The 24947-nt window shown below is 47.6% G+C and overlaps 1 pseudogene; it reads right to left on the bottom strand.

Annotated features, from left to right (window-relative positions):
• Positions 1-21924: 21924 nt before the first annotated feature.
• LOC119290636 lies at positions 21925-24694 on the bottom strand (annotated as a pseudogene).
• Positions 24695-24947: the final 253 nt, after the last annotated feature.

Genomic DNA, 24947 nt, shown 5'->3' with positions numbered 1-24947 from the left:
TACCAACTTGAGAGCCCCCCTTGATAGTACGGCAAACGATCATATAACCCGGTCTCCCTACTACCACCATGAGACCGGTAAAATAGAAAACCTATCAAGGGCAAACCTTTGCCTTGCACATGGTCCACTTGAGCTAGATGATGACGATCTTGACTCCCTCAAGATGGACCACCTTTCTTGATTGCGTTGGCTCGATGAAGACTAGATGATTGCTCCCCCATAGTCCACTATGGGTGAGCCACTCTTCAGCTCATCTTCACAAGTCCATTGACACCACAATGGATGGCAAGATTCAAGCACTTGATCTCTTCGTGATGCTCCACTTGAACTTGCACACGGCAATCTTGATGACGATCACCACTTGATGTCATCCTTTCCATGGGTTGTATGATATATTCCTCTTGATGCAAGCCCATGGATACGTACCTAACCCCACACAGAACTCTCACATTGACCATGGGCTAGTACACAAAGTGCAATGGACAATGCTTACGATACCATGGGATCACTTGATCCCTCTCGGTACATCTTCTACGCTTTGTGAGTTGATCAACTTGATTCACTATTGACTTAGTCTTGATCAACCTTAAATCTTTGCAACTCTCTTCATTTGGATGATGTATTGAAGGTAAACATGAATGATCACACAACCTTCTTCTTCAAGACATGCTTGCAATAAGCTCAACACTCGCATGACCAATCTTTGGATAATTCCTTAATAGCACCTTGGTCAACTCATAAACTCCTTGAAACCAACACATGGACTTCAAGAAAATCCTATGGACAAACCTTCAAATATAACTCAAGACAACCATTAGTCCATAGAGATTGTCATCAATTACCAAAACCAAACATGGGGGCACCGCATGTTCTTTCAACCTCCCCCATTTTGGTAATTGATGACAATCACTTTCAAGAGAGTTTATATAAGGAATTATGCTTCACTATGCAATGCAACAACCAATAGTGCATGCGTATGAGATGCAAATGCTAAGGAACAAAACCAAAGCAAGAGGAGATAACTCTCTGAACTTCTCCACAAAACTCTCTGAAACTTATCCCCCATTGGCATCGATTGCCAAAATGGGCGAAAAGCTAAGAGGACCAATATAAATTGTGGTCCTCCATAAATTGTGTATTTCTCAACAAGAGAGTGGAATGCAATACACATATCCAACGGTTAATACTTGGAGGAACACAAACTATATTGAGGCCCAAAGATTGCAAAGAATGATATGCCACAAAGACATAACAAAGAGAGAAACAAGCAATCAACCAACAAAAGATACCGATTGAAGCAAGCAATCAAAGGATATCAATTGAATCAACTAGACCAAAGATCCTATGAGCCACATGAATGAAGGATATTATGATATGAGACGAGGAGTGTTCTAAAGAAACTAGAGAAGCTCCCCATGATTTGTGCACAAAAAAGAATGTTTTGTAATTGGATACAAAGTGCACAAAATAGGATCATAGCTCCCCCAAAATCAATAGAAACTTACAACAAGTGCAAGTGAGCATATAGGAAACAAAGCCTAGTACTTGCAACAAACACATGGTTGAGCAACAAGTAAAAGAGGCAACTTAAGAATGGGCTCAACCAAAATGATGTGTGTGAGTCATGGCGAAGCACTTGAGAAGACTAAAATTAGGATGAGCATTAAGCATCAACATAGTCTTGAAAGAATGAGGCACACGGTGCAAGGCCTGTCATTCCCACACACAACTAGCAAATGGGTTCACAAGCTTACTAATAAGCTAAAGAACTTATGCTTGTGACAACCCGTGGTGAAGATAGAAGATGAAAGCCTCATCAAGACGAGGGATGCCAATTAAGATGGCAAAAGCCTCGTAACGATAAGCATGAGGAAAATAATCTTCACCACACAAGAGTGCATCAAGATGCAACGATAGAGGACACGCACTCAAGGCAAAAGCTTTCATGGAGCCACCAAAGATATAACATAAGAAAGATAAGGTGGACGTGAAAGAAAGGATATCAACTAGAGATGTAATTTCTCTCAAGTGTATAAGGTTCTATGTAGACGAAATCATGATGATATATATATATCTACAAAGAAGAATGTACACCCGAAATAGTTACAACACGAAGGAACAAGATATCCACAAGGAAGTCATAAATATACCAATAAGATATTTGCTTGAAAGCATAGCACTTGGCTAGATATGGTCTTATTGTATATAAATGAAGTCCAAACACACATCCATCAAGAGCATCACAACTAGCAACAAGAGATCATCGTTGGGATGCTTTGAAAAAGGAAACAAGTATCACAAGATATGAAATGAAAATCATGCCAAGATGCAACCTACACAAGGTTGAATGCAAGAGGAGAAAGCATGAATAGATACTTGTTACCGAGATATCATTGGAAGGATGTAGTAGATACCAATTGAAGGTAGATAGTAGTTCATTGATCATCCTAGCTTGACTCCAATATGCACATGGTGACAACACCTTCCTTGTGAGTGAGCCGAGCATCCAATGCATCTCCAAATGTTCCTAGAAGAACAACACAAACTAAACGGTACCCAAACTCATCAGGACCAAATAGTTAGAAACACCAATACATAGGACAAACTCCACATAAATATGTGCATATAGATATGAAAATGAATTTCATGCACATCTCATCCAAATTGAGACTAGATGGAGTTTCCCCTATATATTGAGTCAAAGAAAGAAAGCATGCCAAATGAAATACATGAAGTAAACATGCATGCTCAAGACTTTCAAAACCCGAAACCAAAAGACAAATAAATGCCAAGTGAAAAGGATACCAAATGTAGAAATCATCACTTGGAAGATATCATTAAAGATACATCAAGGAATGAGATATCCATTGATACACACTAAACTAAAGATGTCAAACTCCCAAAGAGAGGATGGTTCCAAACATACCAAGCTCTCAACAAAGTTTCATGATGGCACAAAGTACCAAAAAGAAATGGCTTGCCTTCCACCAAAACACACTTGATAAGGATCACAAGAAGAGTGAAGAAAATAGAATAGCTCCCCCACGAGTTGTGCATTATATAGGATTTGTATTTGAATACAAAATGCACGAGGTGGGATCACTGCTTTCACTATATCTAGAAAACACTAGACAAGAACAAGAAATAAACAAGATCCACAAGTGGTATGGAAGACAACGGGAGTTAACACAAACCTTGGCAAGAGAAAAAGGCAAATAAACAAAAGCCAATGTAAAGATGATCAATTAAATTCTATCACACATAAGTGACTACCAATTGTCAAAAGACAAGAAGTAGATGGAAAGAATTCCCGGTGGTAGATAGCAAGGATATCCAACATCATCTTCACACCACACACAAGCAAATTGCAACTTGTAGAGCTAACATGCCACCTAGGAACAAGATAATTTACAATATCAATTCTAGGTGACAATATCTCAAATGTACACATTTTCTAGGATTGTAATATGCACTTAGCATATTACTCCCCCATAATGTGATACCAATAAGAACTAAACAAGAGGCAATAAGAGGATCCACCACGAGATAATCAATGGAATTTTTAGAATTTGAATTTCTCATGAGAGATATACCACCTAGCGACTAGATAATCTTGTAATATCAATACTAGATGGTATTCCTCATGTACACACATTTATAGGATTGCGAGGTGCACAAAGCACATCACTCCCCCAAAATGGGATGTTCCATTGATCTCTCACACGAGCCAACTAGGATACAAACAGGAAGCAAAAAGGCTCAACGCACGACACACACGTACATGATGTGCAAACCAACACACACATACTTGATTGCTCAAGATAAGCAAGTTGGAAGCGCAACATATGCAAACACATGCAAGGAACAAAACCAAAACATGCAAGGGGGCAAGTAACTTTCAAGGTAAACAATTTAAGTACAAGTTACCGCAAGGAGGCACATTGGATATAAGATAGAAACTTGATAATCCAATTGACTTGGCTTGAGACAAAGAGAATGATGAAGTCCCCTTAATTCTTCATAATGTAGCCAAGTCTCCAATGCCCTCCAAGGCTCCAACAACACCTATTGATCAAGTTTGAGCTTGTTGGTCCCCAACAAAGTTGGGTCCTAAGAGGTTAGTCACAATAGGTTTGGCTACCCAAATGGTTCTTTGCTTGACACCACTTTGAGTACCAACAAACTTGGCAAACACATTGCCAACCTTATCCTTACCAAGAGAATAGATATCATCAATAATAATTGGGTTGGATAAGTTACCACTAGTGCATGAAGAAGCGACGTGACCTTTCTCACGACATAAGTAGCAACGTCTACTCTTCACTTTCTTCTCACTTGATTTCTCAATTTGAGAAGCATTAACTTGAGTCTTCTTGGGAAGAGGCCTTTCTTCAACTTGATGTTGAGCATGAGATTAAACTTGTGCCCTCTTCCCTTGTTGCTTGACACTAATGGCCTTCTTCTTCAATGGGCAAGATCTAACATGATGCCCTTCAACTTTGCACTTGAAGCAAACAATCTTGGCCGAATTCTTGACTTGTTCTTGGCTCTTCTTCTTGTTCAACTTGGACTTCTTCTTCTTGTTGGAGTTGAATCCAAGTCCACCTTTGTCATTGGGGGATTTTTGCACACTCAAGATATTGTTGAGTGTGGCCTTCCCTTCATGACACGTTTCCAAGTCTTTCTTCAAAGAAGCGACTTGGTCCTTGAGCTCTTTGATTTCCTCTACATGGTTAGTCTCAACACAAGTACTAGAGGAAGTATAAGCTTCATCGTTAGAGAAACAAGGCAAGGAAAGCAATTCATCACAAGATGTACCAACATTGTGAGTAGATGAATTACAAGGACTAGCACATGGCAATATACTATTTTGACTAGAAGTAGTGCTAGTATCCACATGAGGCTCACTAGATGTTACCTTAGCAATCATGGCCTCATGAGCTATCTTTAGCACACTATGGGATACTAGAAGATCATCATGAGAGCTTGAGAGCTTTTCATGAATTTCTTCCAATTTCCCATAATTGCAAGATAGCACCTCAAGTTGAGCCCGTAGCTCAACATTCCCCTTCAAAATGGATGCTTCACAAGTAATAGAATTAGTAGCACAAGCATCATCATTAACAACAAGAGGAGAAGGCAACTTGGCAAGCTCTTTTAAATAAGAAGCTTCAAGTTGAGCATGAGACTCGGTGAGTTTGATGAGCTCACCCTTGATGACCCTTGAGCCATTTTTGAGGTGCTCAAAATCCTCAAGGAGTCTAGCATGAGCAACTTCAAGCTTAGCATTTTTAGTTTCAAAAACATTGGCCACCTTAAGAGCTCTATCAGTAGATTCCTTCACTTTAGACAATTCTAGAGCAAAAGTCTCCTCAAGAGATTCCTTGGTGGTTTGTTCAAGTTCAAGAGCTTGAGAGAGGTCTGCAATCTCATTAGCGTAATCACGCCCATGACCTTCCATTTTATCAATGGTGGCCTCATGCTCCTCTAGATGAGATTCCAACTCCTCAATGTATTTCTTGCCATCAATGGCAATGGACATTATTTCCATGAAGTTGGAACGAGCAATTTTATTTTTATGAAGAGCTTTAAAAATCATTTCCCCCTTAGTTTTTAAGGAGGCAACATTATCATTCTCTTCATACTTATCCTCATCATCATTAGCATCAACATCATCATCAAGAGACATATTGGGGTACAAAGTAGGAGATACCTTTGACGCCTTAGCCATAAGGCAAAAAGCAATAGATGATGATGTAGGATCCCTTGAGGCACCATTAAACACCACATATTGTTCCATGGAGTGTTCGGTTTCCACTACATTGTTAGCACAACAATTCGAGGAAATAGATGCATTTTTATCATGGCAACAAGACATAGCAAGCATATCATCATGAGATTTAGTCAAGCAATTTCTACATGATATGCAAGGACTATCAACAAAAGCATGTGAAACATTTGGAGTGCTCGAAGTGTTAAAGCCCAAAGAAGGAGCATTGCAATAATATAGTGATGAAGGATCATCCACAATAAGCATACTATCATCATTGCAATGACCAACACTACTCACCATGTCATTACCTTGTGGCAAACCACATGTAGGTGAAGTAGAAGAAGTTGAGAAGACTATACGACCGGAGGTGGAGGGAGAACAATCATCCCCACAAATCTTGGACACACCGTATTTATCTTGAAGCTTCGTCCACAACTCATGAGCATCTCGGAACGGCATGAGTTGAAATATAACTACATTGCTCAAAGCATCGAAAAGCACATTAGAAGCTTGAGCATTGAGATAAGAGTTTTTCTCATCCTCTAAAGATAATCTTTGGGGATCCTTTGGAGGAGAAAAACCCATATCTACAATTCGCTCTAAATTTGGGTCCATGACCCTAAAGAGATTAAGCATGCGAATTACCCAAACATCAAAATTTGTGCCATCGAAACTAAGACTGTCAGAGAATCCTAATCCCCTAGTCGACATCTTTACTCTCTAGGCGGTAAAGCCTAATAAAGAGAGATGAGGTTCTGATAATAATTAAAAGATCGAGGATGTCGCCTAGAGGGGGGGGGGGTGAATAGGCGCTTTAAAATAATTACAGTTTAGGCTTGAACAAATGCGGAATAAACCTAGCGGTTAATTTGTCAAGCACAAAACCTACAACAACTAGGCTCACCTATGTGCACCAACAACTTATGCTAAGCAAGATAAGCAACTATGTGATAGCAAGATATATGACAAAGAACAATATGGCTATCACAAAGTAAAGTGCATAAGTAAAGGGGCTCGGGTAAGAGATAACCGAGGCACGCGGAGACGATGATGTATCCCGAAGTTCACACCCTTGCGGATGCTAATCTCCGTTTGGAGCGGTGTGGAGGCACAATGCTCCCCAAGAAGCCACTAGGGCCACCGTAATCTCCTCACGCCCTCGCACAATGCAAGATGCCGTGATTCCACTAAGAGACCCTTGAGGGCGGTCACCAAACCCGTACAGATGGTGACACTTGGGGGCGGTCACCGAACCCGTACACTTTGGCAACCCTTGGGGGCGGTCACCGGTACCCGTCAAATTGCTCGGGGCGATCTCCACAACCTAATTGGAGACCCCGATGCTTGCCCGAAGCTTTACACCACAATGATTGAGCTCCGAACACCACCAACCGTCTAGGGCACCCAAGCACCCAAGAGGAACAAGCTCAAGGGCACCAAGCACCCAAGAGTAATAAGCTTCTCAACTTGTAACTTCCACGTATCACCGTGGAGAACTCAAACCGATGCACCAATTGCAATGGCAAGGGCACATGGAGTGCCCAAGTCCTTCTCTCTCAAATCCCATCGAAGCAACTAATGCTAGGGAGGAAAATGAGAGGAAGAACAAGAAGGAGAACACCAAGAACTCCAAGAACTAGATCCAAGGGGTTCCCCTCACATAGAGGAGAAAGTGATTGGTGGAAATGTGGATCTAGATCTCCTCTCTCTTTTCCCTAAAAAACTAGCAAGAATCCATGGAGGGATTGAGAGTTAGCAAGCTCGAAGAAGGTCAACAATGGGGGAAGAACACGAGCTCAAAGGATAAGCTTTAATGGGGAAGAAGACCCCCTTTTATAGGAGCTCCCGAATCCAACTGTTATGCTCACAGCCCGCACAGAGCGGTACTACCGCTCCAAGGAGCGGTACTACCGCTAGGGCGGTAGTACCCCTTCGAAACACAACAGCGAGGAGGCAAAAAGGCCAAAAGAACCTTCGGAGCGGTAGTACCGCTCGTCCTCACGGTACTACCGCTCGACCTCACGGTACTACCGCAAATGGTAGCGGTACTACTGCTTGCGAGCGGTACTAAAAAATACTTCTGTGCCTACTTCCGTTGAGCAAAACACGAGATTTTGGTCCGGAGCGGTACTACCGCTTAGGAGCCGCGGTAGTACTGCTCTGGGAAGGTACTACCGCTCAGGAGCCGCGGTAGTACTGCTCTGGAGCGGTAGTAAAAAATTACATCCGCTCTAGTCGCGGTAGTACCGCTGCAGCCTTTACCAAAACAGCCACAACTTTTGCAAACGGACTCCGAATTCAACGAAACCAAGTTTGTTGGAAAGCTAACGACATGGGCTAACACAATCTTAATAGAAATATCAAGAATAAGCAAATGAGAAAAGTCCCAAAGGTAAATGGTGAGAACCCTTCCTCGGAAAAGACCGGTAAAACCTCCAACACCGAAAACATCATAGAAGACGCATGTGAACTCCGTTTTCGATGAACTCAAGCTTGTCATCAAGATGACCATAATCTCTAAGACTCACAAAGAGAACAAAACAGGAACAAAGAAACATGATGCAAGGATGCAAGGGTTTGAGCTCTCTACTAACGATACGATCAAGCTACCAACTTGAGAGCCCCCCTTGATAGTACGGCAAACGATCATATAACCCGGTCTCCCTACTACCACCATGAGACCGGTAAAATAGAAAACCTATCAAGGGAAAACCTTTGCCTTGCACATGATCCACTTGAGCTAGATGATGACGATCTTGACACCCTCAAGATGGACCACCTTTCTTGATTGCGTTGGCTCGATGAAGACTAGATGATTGCTCCCCCATAGTCCACTATGGGTGAGCCACTCTTCGGCTCATCTTCACAAGTCCATTGACACCACAATGGATGGCAAGATTCAAGCACTTGATCTCTTCGTGATGCTCCACTTGAACTTGCACACAACAATCTTGATGACGATCACCACTTGATGTCATCCTTTCCATGGGTTGTATGATATCTTCCTCTTGATGCAAGCCCATGGATACGTACCTAACCCCACATAGAACTCTCACATAGACCATGGGCTAGTACACAAAGTGCAATGGACAATGCTTACGATACCATGGGATCACTTGATCCCTCTCAGTACATCTTCTACGCTTTGTGAGTTGATCAACTTGATTCACTATTGACTTAGTCTTGATCAACCTTAAATCTTTGCAACTCTCTTCATTTGGATGATGTATTGAAGGTAAACATGAATGATCACACAACCTTCGTCTTCAAGACATGCTTGCAATAAGCTCAACACTCGCATGACCAATCTTTGGATAATTCCTTAATAGCACCTTGGTCAACTCATAAACTCCTTGAAACCAACACATGGACTTCAAAAAAATCCTATGGACAAATCCTTCAAATATAACTCAAGACAACCATTAGTCCATAGAGATTGTCATAAATTACCAAAACCAAACATGGGGGCACCGCATGTCTTTCAACTGGGCTGCAGCTAAGCCCCCGAGTGAGAGGCAGACTCATCACTCGGTAGGATTTTTATTACTTAGGCGAGCACTGTGCTGCAGCTAAGCCCCCGAGTGAGAGGCAGACTCATCACTCGGTAGGATTTTTATCACTTAGGCAAGCACTGGGCTGCAGCTAAGCCTCCGAGTGAGAGGCAGACTCATCACTCGATAGGATTTTTATCACTTAGGCGAGCACTGGGCTGCAGCTAAGCCCCCGAGTGAGAGGCAGACTCATCACTCGGTAGGATTTTCATTACTTAGGCGAGCACTGGGCTGCAGCCAAGCCCCCGAGTGAGAGGCAGACTCATAACTCGGTAGGATTTTTATCACTTAGGCGAGCACTTGGCTGCAGCTAAGCCCCCGAGTGAGAGGCAGACTCATCACTCGGTAGGATTTTCATTACTTAGGCGAGCACTGGGCTGCAGCTAAGTCCCCGAGTGAGAGGCAGACTCATCACTCGGTAGGATTTTTATCACTTAGGCGAGCACTGGGCTGCAGCTAAGCCCCCGAGTGAGAGGCAGACTCATCACTCGGTAGGATTTTCATTACTTCGTCTTAAGCGAAAAAGATTCGCTGCTAAGGTAATCCGTACAAAAGAAATAAACAACAATCATTCGGAAGAAGTAAATTGTGTCTTTGATAGTCAAACTAAAAGGGATCCCTTATTACATCTCACCATTCTAAATATTTAAGAATAGAAAGGGCGGAGCAGATCCGCATTCTAGGCGCGTGGCTCATCTTTATTATGCTCGATGTTGAAGAGATGGTAAGCTCCGTTGTGGAGCACCTTGGTGATAACGAAAGGACCTTCCCAAGCAGGAGCAAGCTTGTGAGGTCTTTGCTGATCCACTCGAAGAACCAGGTCTCCTTCTTGAAACGCTCGACCCCTCATGTTTCTTGCATGAAATCTACGCAAGTCTTGCTGATAGATGGTCAACCGAATCAAGGCCATCTCTCTTTCTTCTTCCAAGAGGTTGACTGCATCTTGCCGAGCTTGTTCTGCTTCTTCTTCCAAGAAGAGTTTGATTCGAGGCGCATTGTGGAGCAAATCACTGGGGAGCACGGCTTCGGCTCCATAGACTAAGAAGAATGGAGTCCTTCCAGTCGACCGGTTAGGGGTTGTCCTCAATCCCCACAACACGGATGGGAGCTCGTCGACCCAGGCTCCAGCTGCATGTTTCAGGTCATGCATCAACCGAGGCTTCAATCCTTTGAGAATCAATCCATTCGCCCGCTCGGCCTGTCCATTCGACTGAGGATGGGCGACCGAAGCGTAGTCGACTCTCGAGCCTTGGGAGGCGCAAAAGGCTTTGAATTCTTCAGAATTGAAGTTTGAGCCGTTATCCGTGATGATGCTGTGTGGAACACCATATCTGAATATAAGTTCCCTGACGAAACTCACAGTTGTGCTTGCTTCAAGGCTTTTGATGGGCTTGGCTTCGATCCACTTGGTGAACTTGTCAACTGCCACCAGCACATGAGTAAATCCGCTCCTGCCTGTCCTCAAAGGTCTAACCATGTCCAATCCCCAGACGGCGAAGGGCCAGATAAGTGGAATTGTTTTTAGAGCCGACGCAGGTTTATGGGACATGTTGGAGTAAAACTGGCAGCCTTCACACTTGTCCACTATTTGCTTAGCCATCTCGTTGGCCCGTGGCCAGTAAAACCCAGCTCGATACGCTTTGGCCATGATGGTCCGAGAGGACGCGTGGTGACCACAGGTTCCCGAGTGAATATCATTGAGGATCACTCGACCTTCCTCTGGCGTGATACACTTCTGGCAAACTCCGGTTGCACTTTCTCTGAACAACTGCCCCTTTATCACAGTAAAGGCCTTGGATCGCCACACGACTTGTCGAGCCTCCTCTTCTTCTTCAGGAAGTTCTTTCCTAAGAATGTATGCGATGTATGGCACTGTCCAGTCGGGAGTGATGACCAGAACCTCCATGACTAAGTCAACCACGGCTGGGATGTCGACTTCAGTCGAATCTGTAGCACTCTTGGGCTGTGGCGACTCTTCTGTGAAGGGATCCTCCTGAACCGAAGGCAAATGAATATGTTCCAGAAACACATTGTGGGGGATGGCCTCTCTCTTGGAACCTATCTTCGCCAACTCATCTGCGGCTTGATTTTTCAATCAGGGCACATGGTGAAGCTCCAACCCCTCAAACTTCTTTTCCAACTTCCTGACAGCGTTGCAGTAACCGGTCATGGCTGGACTTCTAACATCCCATTCTTTCATGACCTGGTTAACCACCAAATCTGAATCGCCATATACCATGAGGCGACGGACGCCGAGTGAAATGGCCATGCGCAACCCATACAGAAGCGCATCGTATTCTGCTTCATTATTGGAGGAATCAAAGTGAATCTGGAGAACGTAATTGAGCTTGTCTCCATGAGGGGACACCAATAATGCTCCAACACCTGACCCGTTTAGCATCTTGGAACCATCGAAGAACATGGTCCAATGTTCTGAGTGAACTTGAGTCGGTAGTTGTTGTTCAATCCACTCGGCAAGGAAATCCGCGATTGCTTGGGATTTGATAGCTTTCTTTGCCTCAAACTTGGTGTCCAGTGGAAGGAGTTCAATCGCCAATTTTGCTACTCGACCAGTTGCATTTCTGTTATTCAGGATCTCAGACAACGGTGCGTCGCTGACGACTGTAACAGAATGATCAGAGAAGTAATGTGCAACCTTCTTCATGGTCATGTAAATTCCATAGAGCAGCTTCTGATAATGAGGGTAGCGCTACTTGGACGGAGTCAAAACTTCAGAGAGATAATAAACTGGGCGTTGAACCTTGTACGCTTTTCCATCCTCTTCTCGCTCGACCGTGAGTACTGTACTGACAACTTGTTCAGTGGCTGCAATATAAAGCAGTAAAGGCTCTTTGCTGATTGGCGCAGCGAGCACCGGCTGGGTGGAAAGCAGGGTTTTGAGGTCTGCAAACGCTGCATCAGCTTCTTCAAACCACTCGAACTTATCATACTTCTTCATCAATCGGTAGAGAGGCAAGGCCTTTTCACCGAGACGAGAGATGAATCGACTCAAGGCGGCCAAACAACCAGTCAGCTTTTGAACGTCATGCACTCGCACGGGTCGTTTCATTCGGAGGATGGTATCAACTTTTTCTGGATTTGTGTCGATCCCTCGTTCGAAAAGGAGAAAACCGAGCAGTTTTCCTCCTGGTACTCCGAATGTGCACTTTGACGGGTTAAGCTTGATATTGTACCTTCTTAGGTTGGCAAAGGTTTCTGCGAGATCAGTCAACAGGTCGGAACCTTTCCGAGACTTGATCACGATGTCATCCATATATGCTTCCACATTCTGACTGATTTAGGTGAGCAGGCACTTCTGAATCATTCTCATGAACGTGGCTCCGGCGTTTTTAAGACCGAATGGCATGGTGACATAGCAAAAGCACCCGAATGGGGTGATGAAGGCTGTTTTTATTTCATCGGGACCATACAGTCGGATCTGATGATACCGGTAATAGGCATCTAAAAAATACAAGCGCTCACACCCCACAGTCGAGTCAACAATTTGATCGATACGGGGGAGAGGGAAGTGATCTTTCGGGGCCCGATTGATATGCTTGAAATCAATGCACATGCGAAGCGAATCGTCCTTCTTGGGGACCATGATGGCATTGGCAAGCCACTGGAGTGGTAGATTTCACGGATGAACTCTGCTGCCAACAGTCGAGCCACTTCCTCGCTGATTGCTTTTCTCTTCTGTACGGCAGACCGCCGAAGGTGCTCTTTGATGGGTTTTACCTTGGGGTCGACGCGCAAACGGTGCTCAGCTAGTCCTCTGGGTACACCTGGCATGTCAGAGGGTTTCCATGCAAAGATGTCCCAGTTCTCACGGAGGAACTGGATGAGCGCTTCTTCCTATTTGCTGTTGAGCGTCGTTGATATATGAGTCGGCGCAGCATTGGTATCAGTCGGGTGAATATGGATCGGTTTTGTTTCACCACTCGATTGAAACACGGAGTTCGTCGCAGGCTTCTTGGCTCGGAGCAAATCACTCGAATCTGCACTTTTCTGATACTCTTGGAATTCAACCGCCGCTATCTGTGCATCGGCAATTTTGGAACCTTTCTGGAAACATTCTTCTGCTTTCTGCCGATTGCCAGTAACCGTGATCACACCTTTGGGACCAGGCATCTTCAGCTTGAGGTACACATAACATGGTCGAGCCATGAAACGCGTGTACGCCGGTCTCCCCAGGATGGCGTGTCTGGAAATCCACGACTTCAAATGTCAACTTTTCCTTCCGGTAATGCTTGGAGTCACCGAAAACCACGTCAAGAGTGATCTGGCTGAGTGATTCGGCCTTCTTTCCGGGAATAACGCCGTGAAAGCTCATGTTGCTCTCGCTAAGCTTGGACATCGGGATGCCCATCCCTTTCAAAGTTTCAGCATACAGGATATTCAGGCTGCTGCCTCCATCCATCAACACGTTAGTTAGTCGAGTGCCACCAACCACTGGGTCGACCACCAGCGCTTGCCTCCCGGGGGTGGCTACGTGAGCTGGGTGGTCCGATTGGTCGAATGTGATGGATGTCTGAGACCATTTCAAGTACGTGGTTGTTGTCACCGGAGCAACCATGTTCACCTCTCTGTTGATGACCTTCAACTGACTCTTGCTCTCAACATTAGCAAAAATCATGAGGGTGGAATTGACCTTGGGCTAACCGTCATCTTCTTCTTCTTCCTCATCTCTGTCCGACTCCTTATCCTTCTCACTGGGATGTTTCTCCCGGAACTGTTGGATCAGGAGTCGACATTGTCGAGTGGTATGCTTCGGGTAAATCAGATTACCTTTCTCATCTTTCTTCGTGTGGATGTGACATGGCATGTCCAGCACATCATTTCCTGCCTGATCTTGTACCTTCTTAGGAGGCCAGGGCCCCTTAGGGTTTCCCTTGAACTTTCCTTGAGCTACTACTGCAATCTCACCAGGCGCTGCTGGTTTGGCTTTACGCTTTTGTTTCCGACTGGAACCACCTCCACCGGCCTCTTGACCGACCGGTTTACTCTTCCCGCTACGGAGTCAATCCTCTTCTTCTCTGTTAGCATACCGGGTGGCGATCTCCATCATCCGGGTCAGAGTCATATCTCCAGTCCGACCGAACTTTAGAACCAACTCTCGATACTTGACACCTTCCTTGAAAGCACACACTGCCTGATGCTCTGATACATTCTCCACGGTATGATGCAAAGTGGTCCACCTCTGAATGAATTCTCTCAAAGTTTCATTCGGCTTCTGCACACAATGTTGCAACTCGGGAAGCCCTGCCGGCCATTTGCACGTGCCCTCAAAGGTCCTAACAAACACTCAAGATAACTCCTCCCAACTGTGTATACTGTCCGGGACCAACTGAGTCAACCACGCTCGGGCTGACCCTTCCAACATAAGAGGGAGATTCTTCATTGCAATCTCGTCGTTTCCGCCTCCAATCTGCACTGCCACTCAGTAATCCTCGAGCCAAGTTTCGGGCTTGGATTCTCCAGTGAACTTGCGGACCCCTGTTGCTAATCTAAAGTTGGGAGGAATCACTGCAGCCCTGATGGCTTTGCTGAAATACTCTGGGTCAGAAACATGTGACCTGCTGCCACTCGGGAGGTCTCTGCCCAGGTCTTCTCTATGTGCTCTATTCCGGTCGACCAGGCCTTGGATGAGAATGGATCTCGCATCGAAGCCTGGCTCTCTCGGGTCAACTGGAACTCTGCGCTCATCCCTGTGATGGCGCCTATCATCGTGCTGCCGAGGCACGTACGACGCACTCCTCGGAGGAGGTGTTAGCTCCCGACGATGATTATCGTGGTCGAACTGACGACCGTACTGCCCACGACCCTCACGCCGCGGGGGCGATCTTGGGCTATGGGCCGACTGAACTGTATCTGCTGCCACGGACTTGCTGTGTATCCTATTCCGCGACTGAGACACCGCAGAATTCTGTTCTCCTGCTGCTCTGAGCAGGGCCCGAATCTGTTCCAACCCTCGGCCAGCCTCTGACTAGGACGGCTGAATCGACTCTGCAATCCGGGTCGCAGCAGTGAGGTTCTAAATTGGAGTACGGTATACCTTAGGTGGAGGCGGGAAAAGCTGCCGCCGACTGGACTCATGAACTCGTTCCGGGCTCGCTCGTCGAGAGCGTGCTGCAAGTTCTCCAGTCGAGTGCACTCAGCCAAATTAGCCAAGCGCGCTTCCTCCAAGGCCCGAGCCTCGGGGGTTTCTCCGGCGATGGGCGTGTGAAGTGCGTCCATGTTGCGATGATGAAGATCCTCTCTCTGCTGCGAAGAGAGAGGTTTGGGACGATACTCCTCGTGGACCCGTGATGGATTGCCACCAGCCTCTTTGCCGTCCTCGCGGCGAAAGCCAGGTGGGCCACGTGAACCAACGACCATCAAGACTTCAGCCGCAGGATCGCTGCTATCGCACTCGGACGCCGTCTCCGCGGAGCTAGTCGACAAATCGAACAGGCCGTGGAGAGTTTCGTCAGGCTCGATTGCCGCGACTTGATGGGTGGCCGAACGACGAGCCACCGCATGTCTCACCCACCGCTGAAGCCGCGACCGACCAGATCGCTTGCGGTGATGAACAGCGAGGAGGGGAGATGCTACCGGAGCCGACTGATACTGGATCGACGGCTGTCGAAGAAGAATGCCACGAACGCACGCGTGAAAGTGTGTCGCCCCTCGGACGGGGAGCGCCTCGATATCGAGCGGAGCTTCCTGGAGCCACGCCGAGTCATCGGCGACGAAAACGAGCGCGCCGAGACGGATTTCGCGACCCTCAACTATCTCGCCGCCGGAAACCATGATGATGATCGGAAAACAAACTTGCAACTTCACCAACAAGTCGCTAAGACACTGGCCCCATGGTGGGCGCCAACTGTCGTGGTTCTAAGTCTGACAGTAGAAAGGGGGGTAGGTATGGAGAGGGAAGATCTTAGCTATGGCGAAGATGTACACACGAGGTTTACGAGTTCAGGCCCTTCTCGGAGGAGGTAATAGCCCTACGTCTCGGTGCCCGGAGGCGGTCGATTGGTTTATGTGTGTTGTGTTACAGGGGGTGCGAACCCTTGTCCCAGAGGAGGGGGGCGGCTTATATAGAGTGCGCTAGGACCCCAGCCAACCCCCATTACAAGGGGCTTAATGTACATAAAGTAAGGGAGTTACTGGTAACGGCAGCCTTAAATACTCTTAATGCTCATGAAGACTAAGGAATGAATGCCCGGCCGTTGTGCGCTCTTCCGACTCCTGGTCTTCAATATGGTCGAGTCCTTCCCCACACGGTCGAGTGAAAGTGGGGAATGATGGTCGAGTGATTACACCGTCGAGTGGATTCTTGGTCTTCTTATCTTCTGGGGTAGTGACCTTGGGTAGGACATATAGGTCAGGCCTATGACCCTACCCCAGGTTTGTACCCTCATCATCGGCCGCGCGGTGCCGGATCTCATCGCTCGTGGTGGATCTCGCCACGCCGGCCATCGTGAAGGAACCTGGACCTGGTACGGCGGCCTCGTTAGGCATGGCGACGTTCGGGGGGGGGGGACAGGGGGATGGGATGGACGGCATCTTGACCGCGTGGGCGGTAATTTGCCGGTGGATCTCCTTCGCGCTGCAGGCCTTCTCCCGCTGCACTTGGTGGCTTACGATCGCGGTCATCGGCCTCGGTGCGTTCGCGGGGGCTGGTAGAGGTGACATCGGACCGGAGGAAATTCTGGATGACTCATTCATCCCGACTATCGCGACGACCAGGGTCGTCGTTCTCCTACTTGCAGGCGCAGTCGAGGTCCATGCCCTCTACCCGACCCCATGCCCGGATGAAAACCCAAAATCTTCTTAGATTGGGCGGCAGCGGCACTGCGTGTGTCGTACCCTTCTTGAAGGCGCCGCCTGGGGTGTTTGGGTGCTCGGTTAGAGAAACTGCAGGCGGGGGGATGGAACCAGTGGCAACAGGTGATGTTCGCGACGGAGGAGCAGCGTGACATCTGGCACGTCAACATTGGCGGGTCTCAGCGGCATGAAGCATCGGGGTCTCGCCGGTGGGCGTGTGATGATGAACGAGCGCATGATGGCGGCGCTGTCTGGCGTCATTGGTGGTGTCGACGTCAGCTAGACCGGGCAAGGTAGATGTAGCAGTACAACACTGAAGATGGGTTGGTGGCAGGTGGCGGCGGCGACCTCATACCCTGCAGGCGTCCTGGTTGAGGAGTGCGCCGGACTGGTGGGTGCCCTATACCCGGTAGGCGTCCTGGTTGGGACCTCGGGTCTTAGATGTTAGGTTTTGGCTGCGAGGTCTGTTTGGTATTAGCCTCGGACTATCAGCATCCCTTCATCAACTGGATAGGAGTAGCAACTGATATTGCCTAAACGATGGCTTTAGTCTTACTGTTGTATGACTTTGTAAGGTCTTGTGTGAATAATTAATAAAGTAGTTGCATGCATCGTCCAGATGCAGAGACCGGGATCCTACTCCTTTTCTAAAAAGAAAGAAAATCTCAGTCGACTAGGAAGTTTTAACTAAGTCTTAGTCGACGCCATATACGTGAGATCTTATATGAAGATCGCTGCAAAATTTTCTTATTATTTTTTATGTTTTGTCACTTGACTTTGACTAAGACTTGATTAAATGTCAGTACACTGATGTGTAGTGGAGGCGTACACTTGGGTCGTCTGATCGTGCAATCCAGGTCCAGATCAAACTCAAGCCATCAATATGCAGATGAGAGGTACGTATACGAGAAAGCACTACTACTACCGTGCAGTGCTGAGTTTGTAGTAGGAGTACGTATTTCCATTTTCCCCATGAGATGATCATATACCGGTTGCTTGCATGATTTGCATGCATGCATACATAATACTCTCTCCGTTTCTAAATATAAATCTTTATAGAAATCTCAGTATAAACTACAGTGGCGTAGATAGGACCCAGGCTACAAGGGCCATGGCCTGGGTCGTAGCACTGGATTTCTTTGTTAATTGCAATTTTGACACTATACAACATGTTCAGCCTGGGGTTTGCCCGGGGCCTAGCCCGATCCCAACTACGCCATTGAAACTATATACGGATGTATATAGACATAATTTAGTGTGTAGATTCACTCATTTTACTCTGAATGTAGTCCATATGAGAATCTCTAAAAAGACTTGCATTTAGGAACGGAGGGAGTAGTTTAGTTGACTGCAGCGGTTTCATGCGCGTCCTCCTGCTGCTGCTTAGCGTCAAGAAAACACGGTAGGTAAGGTAGGGCATGTACAATGCGTAGCCTCAGAGTGATGCCTTACATGCCATGAAGATTGGATATTAGAAAAAATAGGTTTGGATAGAGAAGAGGAATCCTCTCCAAAAGGCGGGTGCTAAGTGTGGTCCGGTGTATAAAATTTAAAAAGTTTAAATGGAAAGTAGGAATGCATTTGCAGTGAGAGTCTATTTTATATTTTTTGATGAGACCCGCCACTAGTGCATTGGGAAGAATAAATTAATATAGATGCCTTAATCTACTTTTTGTCGTGAGGCATCTGTATTTAGGGCATGTACGATGGTGGCATATGAATACATATGCCCCGTGACAAAAAATAATTTGAGACACTTACATTTATTTTTTCTTTCCAATGCAAGCTATCATTAGTGGGGCTCATTAAAAAAATAAAAAATAAAGTATACATGCATCTCTACTTTTCACTCCATCGTTTCAGTTTTTTTGTTACTGAACCACACTTTTTCTCTTCAAGCACCCGCCTCCTGGAGAGGATCCCGCTTCCCTATCCGAATCTACTTTACGTCATATCCGATCCTACATGGCATGCGAGGCATCATCTTGAGGCTATGCATTGTACATGCCCTTAGGGCATGTACAATGGTGGCATATGGATACATATGCCTCATGACAAAAAGTAATTTGAGGCATCTATATTTATTTTTTCTTCCCAATGCAAGCTATCACTAGTGGCCCTAATTAAGAAATAGAAAATAAAGACTTTAGTACACATGCATCTCTACTTTTCACTTCAACCTTTTCAGCTTTTGTCACCGGACCACACTTTTTCTCTTCAAACACCCGCCTCCTGGAAAGGATCCCGCTTCCCTATCCGAACCTACTTTACGTCATATCTGATCCTACATGGCATGCGAGGCATCGCCTTGAGGCTATGCATTGTACATGCCCTTATATGTCACCATTGTCACATAAGAGCAAGTACAATAAGATGACATAAGCAGGCTATAAGGACTAGAATATTATATTTTTGCTTAGTTGGAGGAGAGAGAAGAGGAAAGAGAAGAGAAGCGGGCTCTTGGTTAGTAGCTGGCTTTAGCACGAGACCCAAGACGTTTTGTGAGGTTGTAAGGTGGGCCAACTACTAATGAGGTAGTACACATATAAAACTCACTATTGTACATGCCGGCTACAAGGTTGGTTATAGATGACATGTCAACTCCTTATAGCCGGTTGTTGGCTGTATTATTAACCATGCTCTAAGTAAGGCTGGTCATAGTGGGAAGTAACTTAGACTAGTAACATACATATGTTACTAGTCTATGTTACTACCTTCATAGTGGGTAATGTCATAGGTGTGGTAACATAGTTGCCTTCATTTATTACTTTGTAGACTCATTATGCATTGAAAACCGCTATGTGATGGTAACATATTATGTTACTCTATTTGCCTCTCTCCTCATTAACTACTTGCCACATCATTATTTTTGCTTATGTGGCATCTATGTTACTACCTATGTTACTCCCACTATGACCAGCCTAAGCACGGATGACGCATGCAGCACCGGCAGGTGGACGGACAGCCGGCATGCATGCATGCATTGCGTCGCCCGCGCCGCGCGTACGTACATTGCATGTGCAAGCCAAGGAGAGAGGGGAAAAAGGAACCGAGGAAGCCAAGCTAGTAGTAAGAGGTAGTAAGATTTCCGGTCGACAGGGCACTTGATTATTTGGATCAGAGCGCGTCGGAGATGGCCGGACGGAGTGGAGGCCCTCCACATCGGCATCGATCGATCGCTCGCTCGCCATGATAACGCTGACGCAGTGAACTTCATTATTCATCGTCCGTCCGTCCGTCGCCGTTACATGCAGCATGCAGAAAACAACATCAAGTAAAGGCGAGGCACGCACAGCACCACACGTGGCTCCCACAACGCCACTGTGCTCTGTTGGTGTTTGCCCCCCTCCCAAGCACTCAGTCTCGTCCGGAGAGAGAGAGAGAGAGCAGTTCTGTTTCAGATGCTTGCCAACGGGATTGACAGAGATAGAGTCGCCCAACTCGTGCATCCATTCCCGCGGGGCGGGGAAGCGATGCATGCACGTACGGACATTTAAGCGGGGAGGTGGAGCTGCTCATCCGTTCATTATCAGCGTCTGCGTGTGCGTCGTAACGTGATCATGTGATGCGAGGCTGGCGGTCGAGGACGGAGGAACGTACTCCGTCGGTACGTGAGCGATCCATCCATGGATCCGATCCAACGAGCTCGCACATGCACGCATGTGGCCCGTGACCGCTGTGCTAAACTAATAAAGCTGGCCTGGCCCACAGTTTGGAGTCAATCCCCGCCGGACGCCACCAGGATAACCTGCCACTGCCTGCTACAGCGCACTTTTAAATCTGGCTGGCTGGCTGGCTTGTATGGGCGAATGGTTGCTCAAGGTGACAAGTTGTCACGTACTCGTGTGGTGTGTGCTTATGTGTAAAGGGCTCGAATAATTGTAGTGCTATGATGTACTAGTACATGTAACGTCGCCAACCGTCGCACGTACCTCCTGATGGTTGGCACTTTGGAATGGTAGCTAGCCTATTCACAATCTCCTAGCTGGTCGAGCAGTACAGGAAGCACGACACGACTAGTGTAGCGGTAGACCACTGAACCCTTGTCATCTCCACCCTGGTTTTCCATCAACACGCGCAGCGCAGCGCAGCGCAGGGTGGGTACATAAGTCCTACAGGGGCAGGGGCAGCATGGTCTACCTCATAAAACCCAAGTACAGAATCGTGCATATGCTATTCTGTGCAACTGGCGAAAGTAGTTTTCCTGTCCCTGCCGTATGAATGGAAGTTAAAAAAGAAAAAGAAAAGTGGCTCTGCTGCACAAGTTTAGTTCAGTTTTTACCACGCTGACGTTTAATGGCTTCCCCGCCCCCCAGGGACGCGCGTACGCGACCAATCCATGTATGGCACTGGCAGGCGAGTAGTAAACTATGCCTAGGCAACAGTCCATGGAGGTCCGCCAAGGGCTCGGGGTCAAGCACCATCGCGATCCAAGTGGGCATGCAAAAGCCAGAGGTAATAGCAGCCCAGATACCCTAACTTGCACAGAATGTGATGATTCAGTCTCAAACTTGTAAAACTTGACTTCACCATACCCCAACTTGCACCTCATGTGATGATTTAGTCCCAAGCCAATCAGAGAACGACAATTGGCAGCCAGATGGCTGGCCCGGTCAATGCACGCACTTTTGATAACCCCCCCGCCTTTTTCCCTAATTAACCCACACTCACTCCACCTGAATTAAATCAGCACACTCCTTTTTTATGGTAAAATGTAGCATACATTGCGGACGCAGATTTTTGACTCCGAGGTGCTCCATCCACTGAAATCCTCACATGTCGTTACTTTGGCCTGATTAGAGGCAATACATATTCAATACACTAGCGTAATACGAGCTGCGGTACAAGTTGGCCCAAGAATTAATTACGTGTGTGGTGCAGTCTGTTGTGACCGAATTAATTCAAATTCAGCGCCAGGTGTTGCAAGCCATAATGAATGGCAATGACTAAAGAGGAAGCCTCACGTTAATTTTGATTTCAGTTTAGGACTTCAATCAAATCCGCTGAACAATGCATCTCGTTTATGATGGATGAGAGTCAATTCATTTGAGCACCTAATTATGTGAGACTCAGATAGTTGCAAAGACAAATGTTTCATAACATTTGGGTATATAATAAGAAACCTAAAAACATGAAACGTGATTTTTCCTTAAGCAAACGGTACAAAAATGATTTGGGTAGCACAGTACATAAAAATCTGCCTACCACGGCAGCTTCTTGGTTTACTTAGTATCCTGGTTACATAAATTACACCATTAACATCCTGGTTTACTTAATACTATCTTGGAAGAGAAAGATCTTGGTTTAAGTAAACTATCTGAATATGACCAGCTTCTTGGTTAACTTAATATTGAGTATATTGCTGGTGCCTTCCACGAAAGTTTACTTATTAATATCCTATTTATATGTCAAAAAAAAAAAATACTACATCTTAGAAGACAGAAATACATCCTGGTTTACTTAATATCCAGCTTCTTGGTTATAAGTTAGAAAAAGACATCTTACTCACAATTAAATTCAGTTTAGTCAAAAATTCACATCCTGGAACCGAACTTAAACCATGATCTCTGTCTTCCAGGATATTAAGTAAACTTCTTGGAACTTAATATCCTGGTTTACTAAATTTCCTGGTTACATCTTGGAAGACATAAAAGCTACATATAAACCTGAGTTTCCTGGAACTTTTTTATTTTCCCATGAACATCCTGTATCGATGGGCATGTAACAATTAACCAGGTGATTTTCCGCAAAAAAAGCAGATTAGCTACAGAGATCTATACTTACAGGTTCAGTTGAGCTTCAGGCAGAGGTATAGAACGGCGTTAGATTGAGGATCCCCACGACGAGGAGGACCTTGAGAGTTGGCTGCATGGATTTGCTGCTCCCGATCTCGTTTGCGCCACCTATTTCCTGCTGCTCCCTTACGCCGCAGGCTGCCGTTGCTCGCTTCTCGCACGAGCTTCCACCAGCTTCCCGACGTTCTCCCTCTCGCCTGCCAGCGACAGCAGCGCGGCCAGCGCGTCCTTCTTTGTGCTCGTCGGGCCCGTGCGCACGAGGTGGACTAACTTTTCCACGACGGAAGGCTCGGCGGCACGTATGGACGGACGCCAGGCTGAGCAAGGCCGTCGCGGCGTTCTCCTTGGCGCGCCACGTCGTGCCGGAGCTCATGATGTGGGTCACTGCCTCGATGGCGCCATCGGCGTGCATGATGCGCTTCTTGTTGGCCTCGAGGATCGAAAGGTTGAGCAGCGCGGTCACGGCGTTGAGCTGGAGCTCGGCGTCCTCGGACTAGAGCAAGGGCACCAGCATCGGCGCGGCTCCGGCCTCTCCGACGAACGCGCGGTTGTCCGAGCCGGACTTGGAGAGCAGCCGGATCTGGTGCACCACGCGGTTGGCCGCGTCAGGGGAGAATGAGACGGAGAGCTTCTTCACCAGAAACGACGCCGTCATGCGCGCCACCTCGAGCGCCGCCTTGTTGGCGGCCACCGCCTGGGCCTGCTCGCTCTTGCTGGCCTCGCAGACTTCCATGGCTACGCCGTTCTCCCGGCACCACTTGGAGATGAGGTTCTTGAGAGACTTGTTGGGCACCAGCTCCAGATTGGCCAAGACTTGCCCCGTCTTGGGGCACGACGACACGTTGACTTGCCGGAGCCGAACCACCGGTCGATCGACTCGCTGGTCTGACCGCTAGCGGCGACGACTGGGTCGCGCATTAGATCGAGGGAGATGGGGCACCGGAGGTCCGGTGGGGGCGCCGGTGACTCCCCGTCATCTTCGACATCGATGTCCGCCTTGGAATCCGAAAAGGCCGGGGCGTGGCACTGAACAGGACACACTTGGCGTACCGGAGCAGGCCGACGAGGGCGATCATGGCGGCAGTCCATCTCTCCGATGCTCGGTCGCCGATGTCCCGCTCGAGGCTCTCGATCTCGTCGCTGCAGCTGGCCGGGTCGTTGATGCCAACCTCCTCCAGGATCTCCTCCAGCCTCTCCCGCTCGGGCACGATCTCCCGCTCGATTTCCTCGATCAGCGACAGCACGGTGGTCTTGAGCGCCGGCTCCGGCTCGGCGGCCGACGCGCAACGGCGGCACTGGCGCGAGGCGAGGGCGAGGAGGTCCATGACGTCGTCGGCGAGGCCGAGCTCGACGACGGGCAGGAGGTCGAGCAACGTGGCGAGGTCGTGGTGCCGGTCCCGCAGCTCGGCGTCCATCTCGTCCGACTGCAGCAGCAGCAGCGTGCGGCTCCGCGCGGCGCAGTCGGCCACCATGGCCTTGAAGCGCTGCAGCACGAGGAGCACCTCCCGCAGGCACAGCGAGGCCGACCGCGGCAGGTCGCCTTCGCCCGCCGGGTTGATTAGGGGAAAAGGCAGGGGGGGTTTATCAAAAGTGCGTGCATTGACCGGGCCAGCCACCTGGCTGCCAATTGTCGTTCTCTGATTGGCCTGGGACTAAATCATCACATGAAGTGCAAGTTGGGGTATGATGGAGTCAAGTTTTGCAAATTTGGGACTGAATCATCACATTCTGTGCAAGTTAGGGTACCTAGGGTGCTATTACCTCCAAAAGCCAGGACAAACTAGCGGCTGGTTTGAAGGAAGATGAGCCGGGCACCGGAACAGTGGACGAGTGACAAAACGAGCGTTCTGGGCGCGGCCGAAGCTTAGCTAGCGCGCGCGCCGATGCCGAGAGAGACGGTGAGTCAGTGTGGGTGTGGGTGTCGCGTCCGCGGGAAAAGGCAGGTGTCCCCCGGGGAGGGGCAGCAGGGGCAGGCGCAGGCGCGCCGAGCTGCCCAGCGCAGCACGCGCTGCCGGG

Source organism: Triticum dicoccoides, chromosome 4B (assembly GCF_002162155.2).
Source record: "Triticum dicoccoides isolate Atlit2015 ecotype Zavitan chromosome 4B, WEW_v2.0, whole genome shotgun sequence".
Classification (NCBI taxonomy): Eukaryota; Viridiplantae; Streptophyta; class Magnoliopsida; order Poales; family Poaceae; genus Triticum; species Triticum dicoccoides.
The sequence above is the reverse complement of the archived record's forward strand: the minus strand, read 5'-3'. Positions and strand labels throughout refer to the sequence as shown.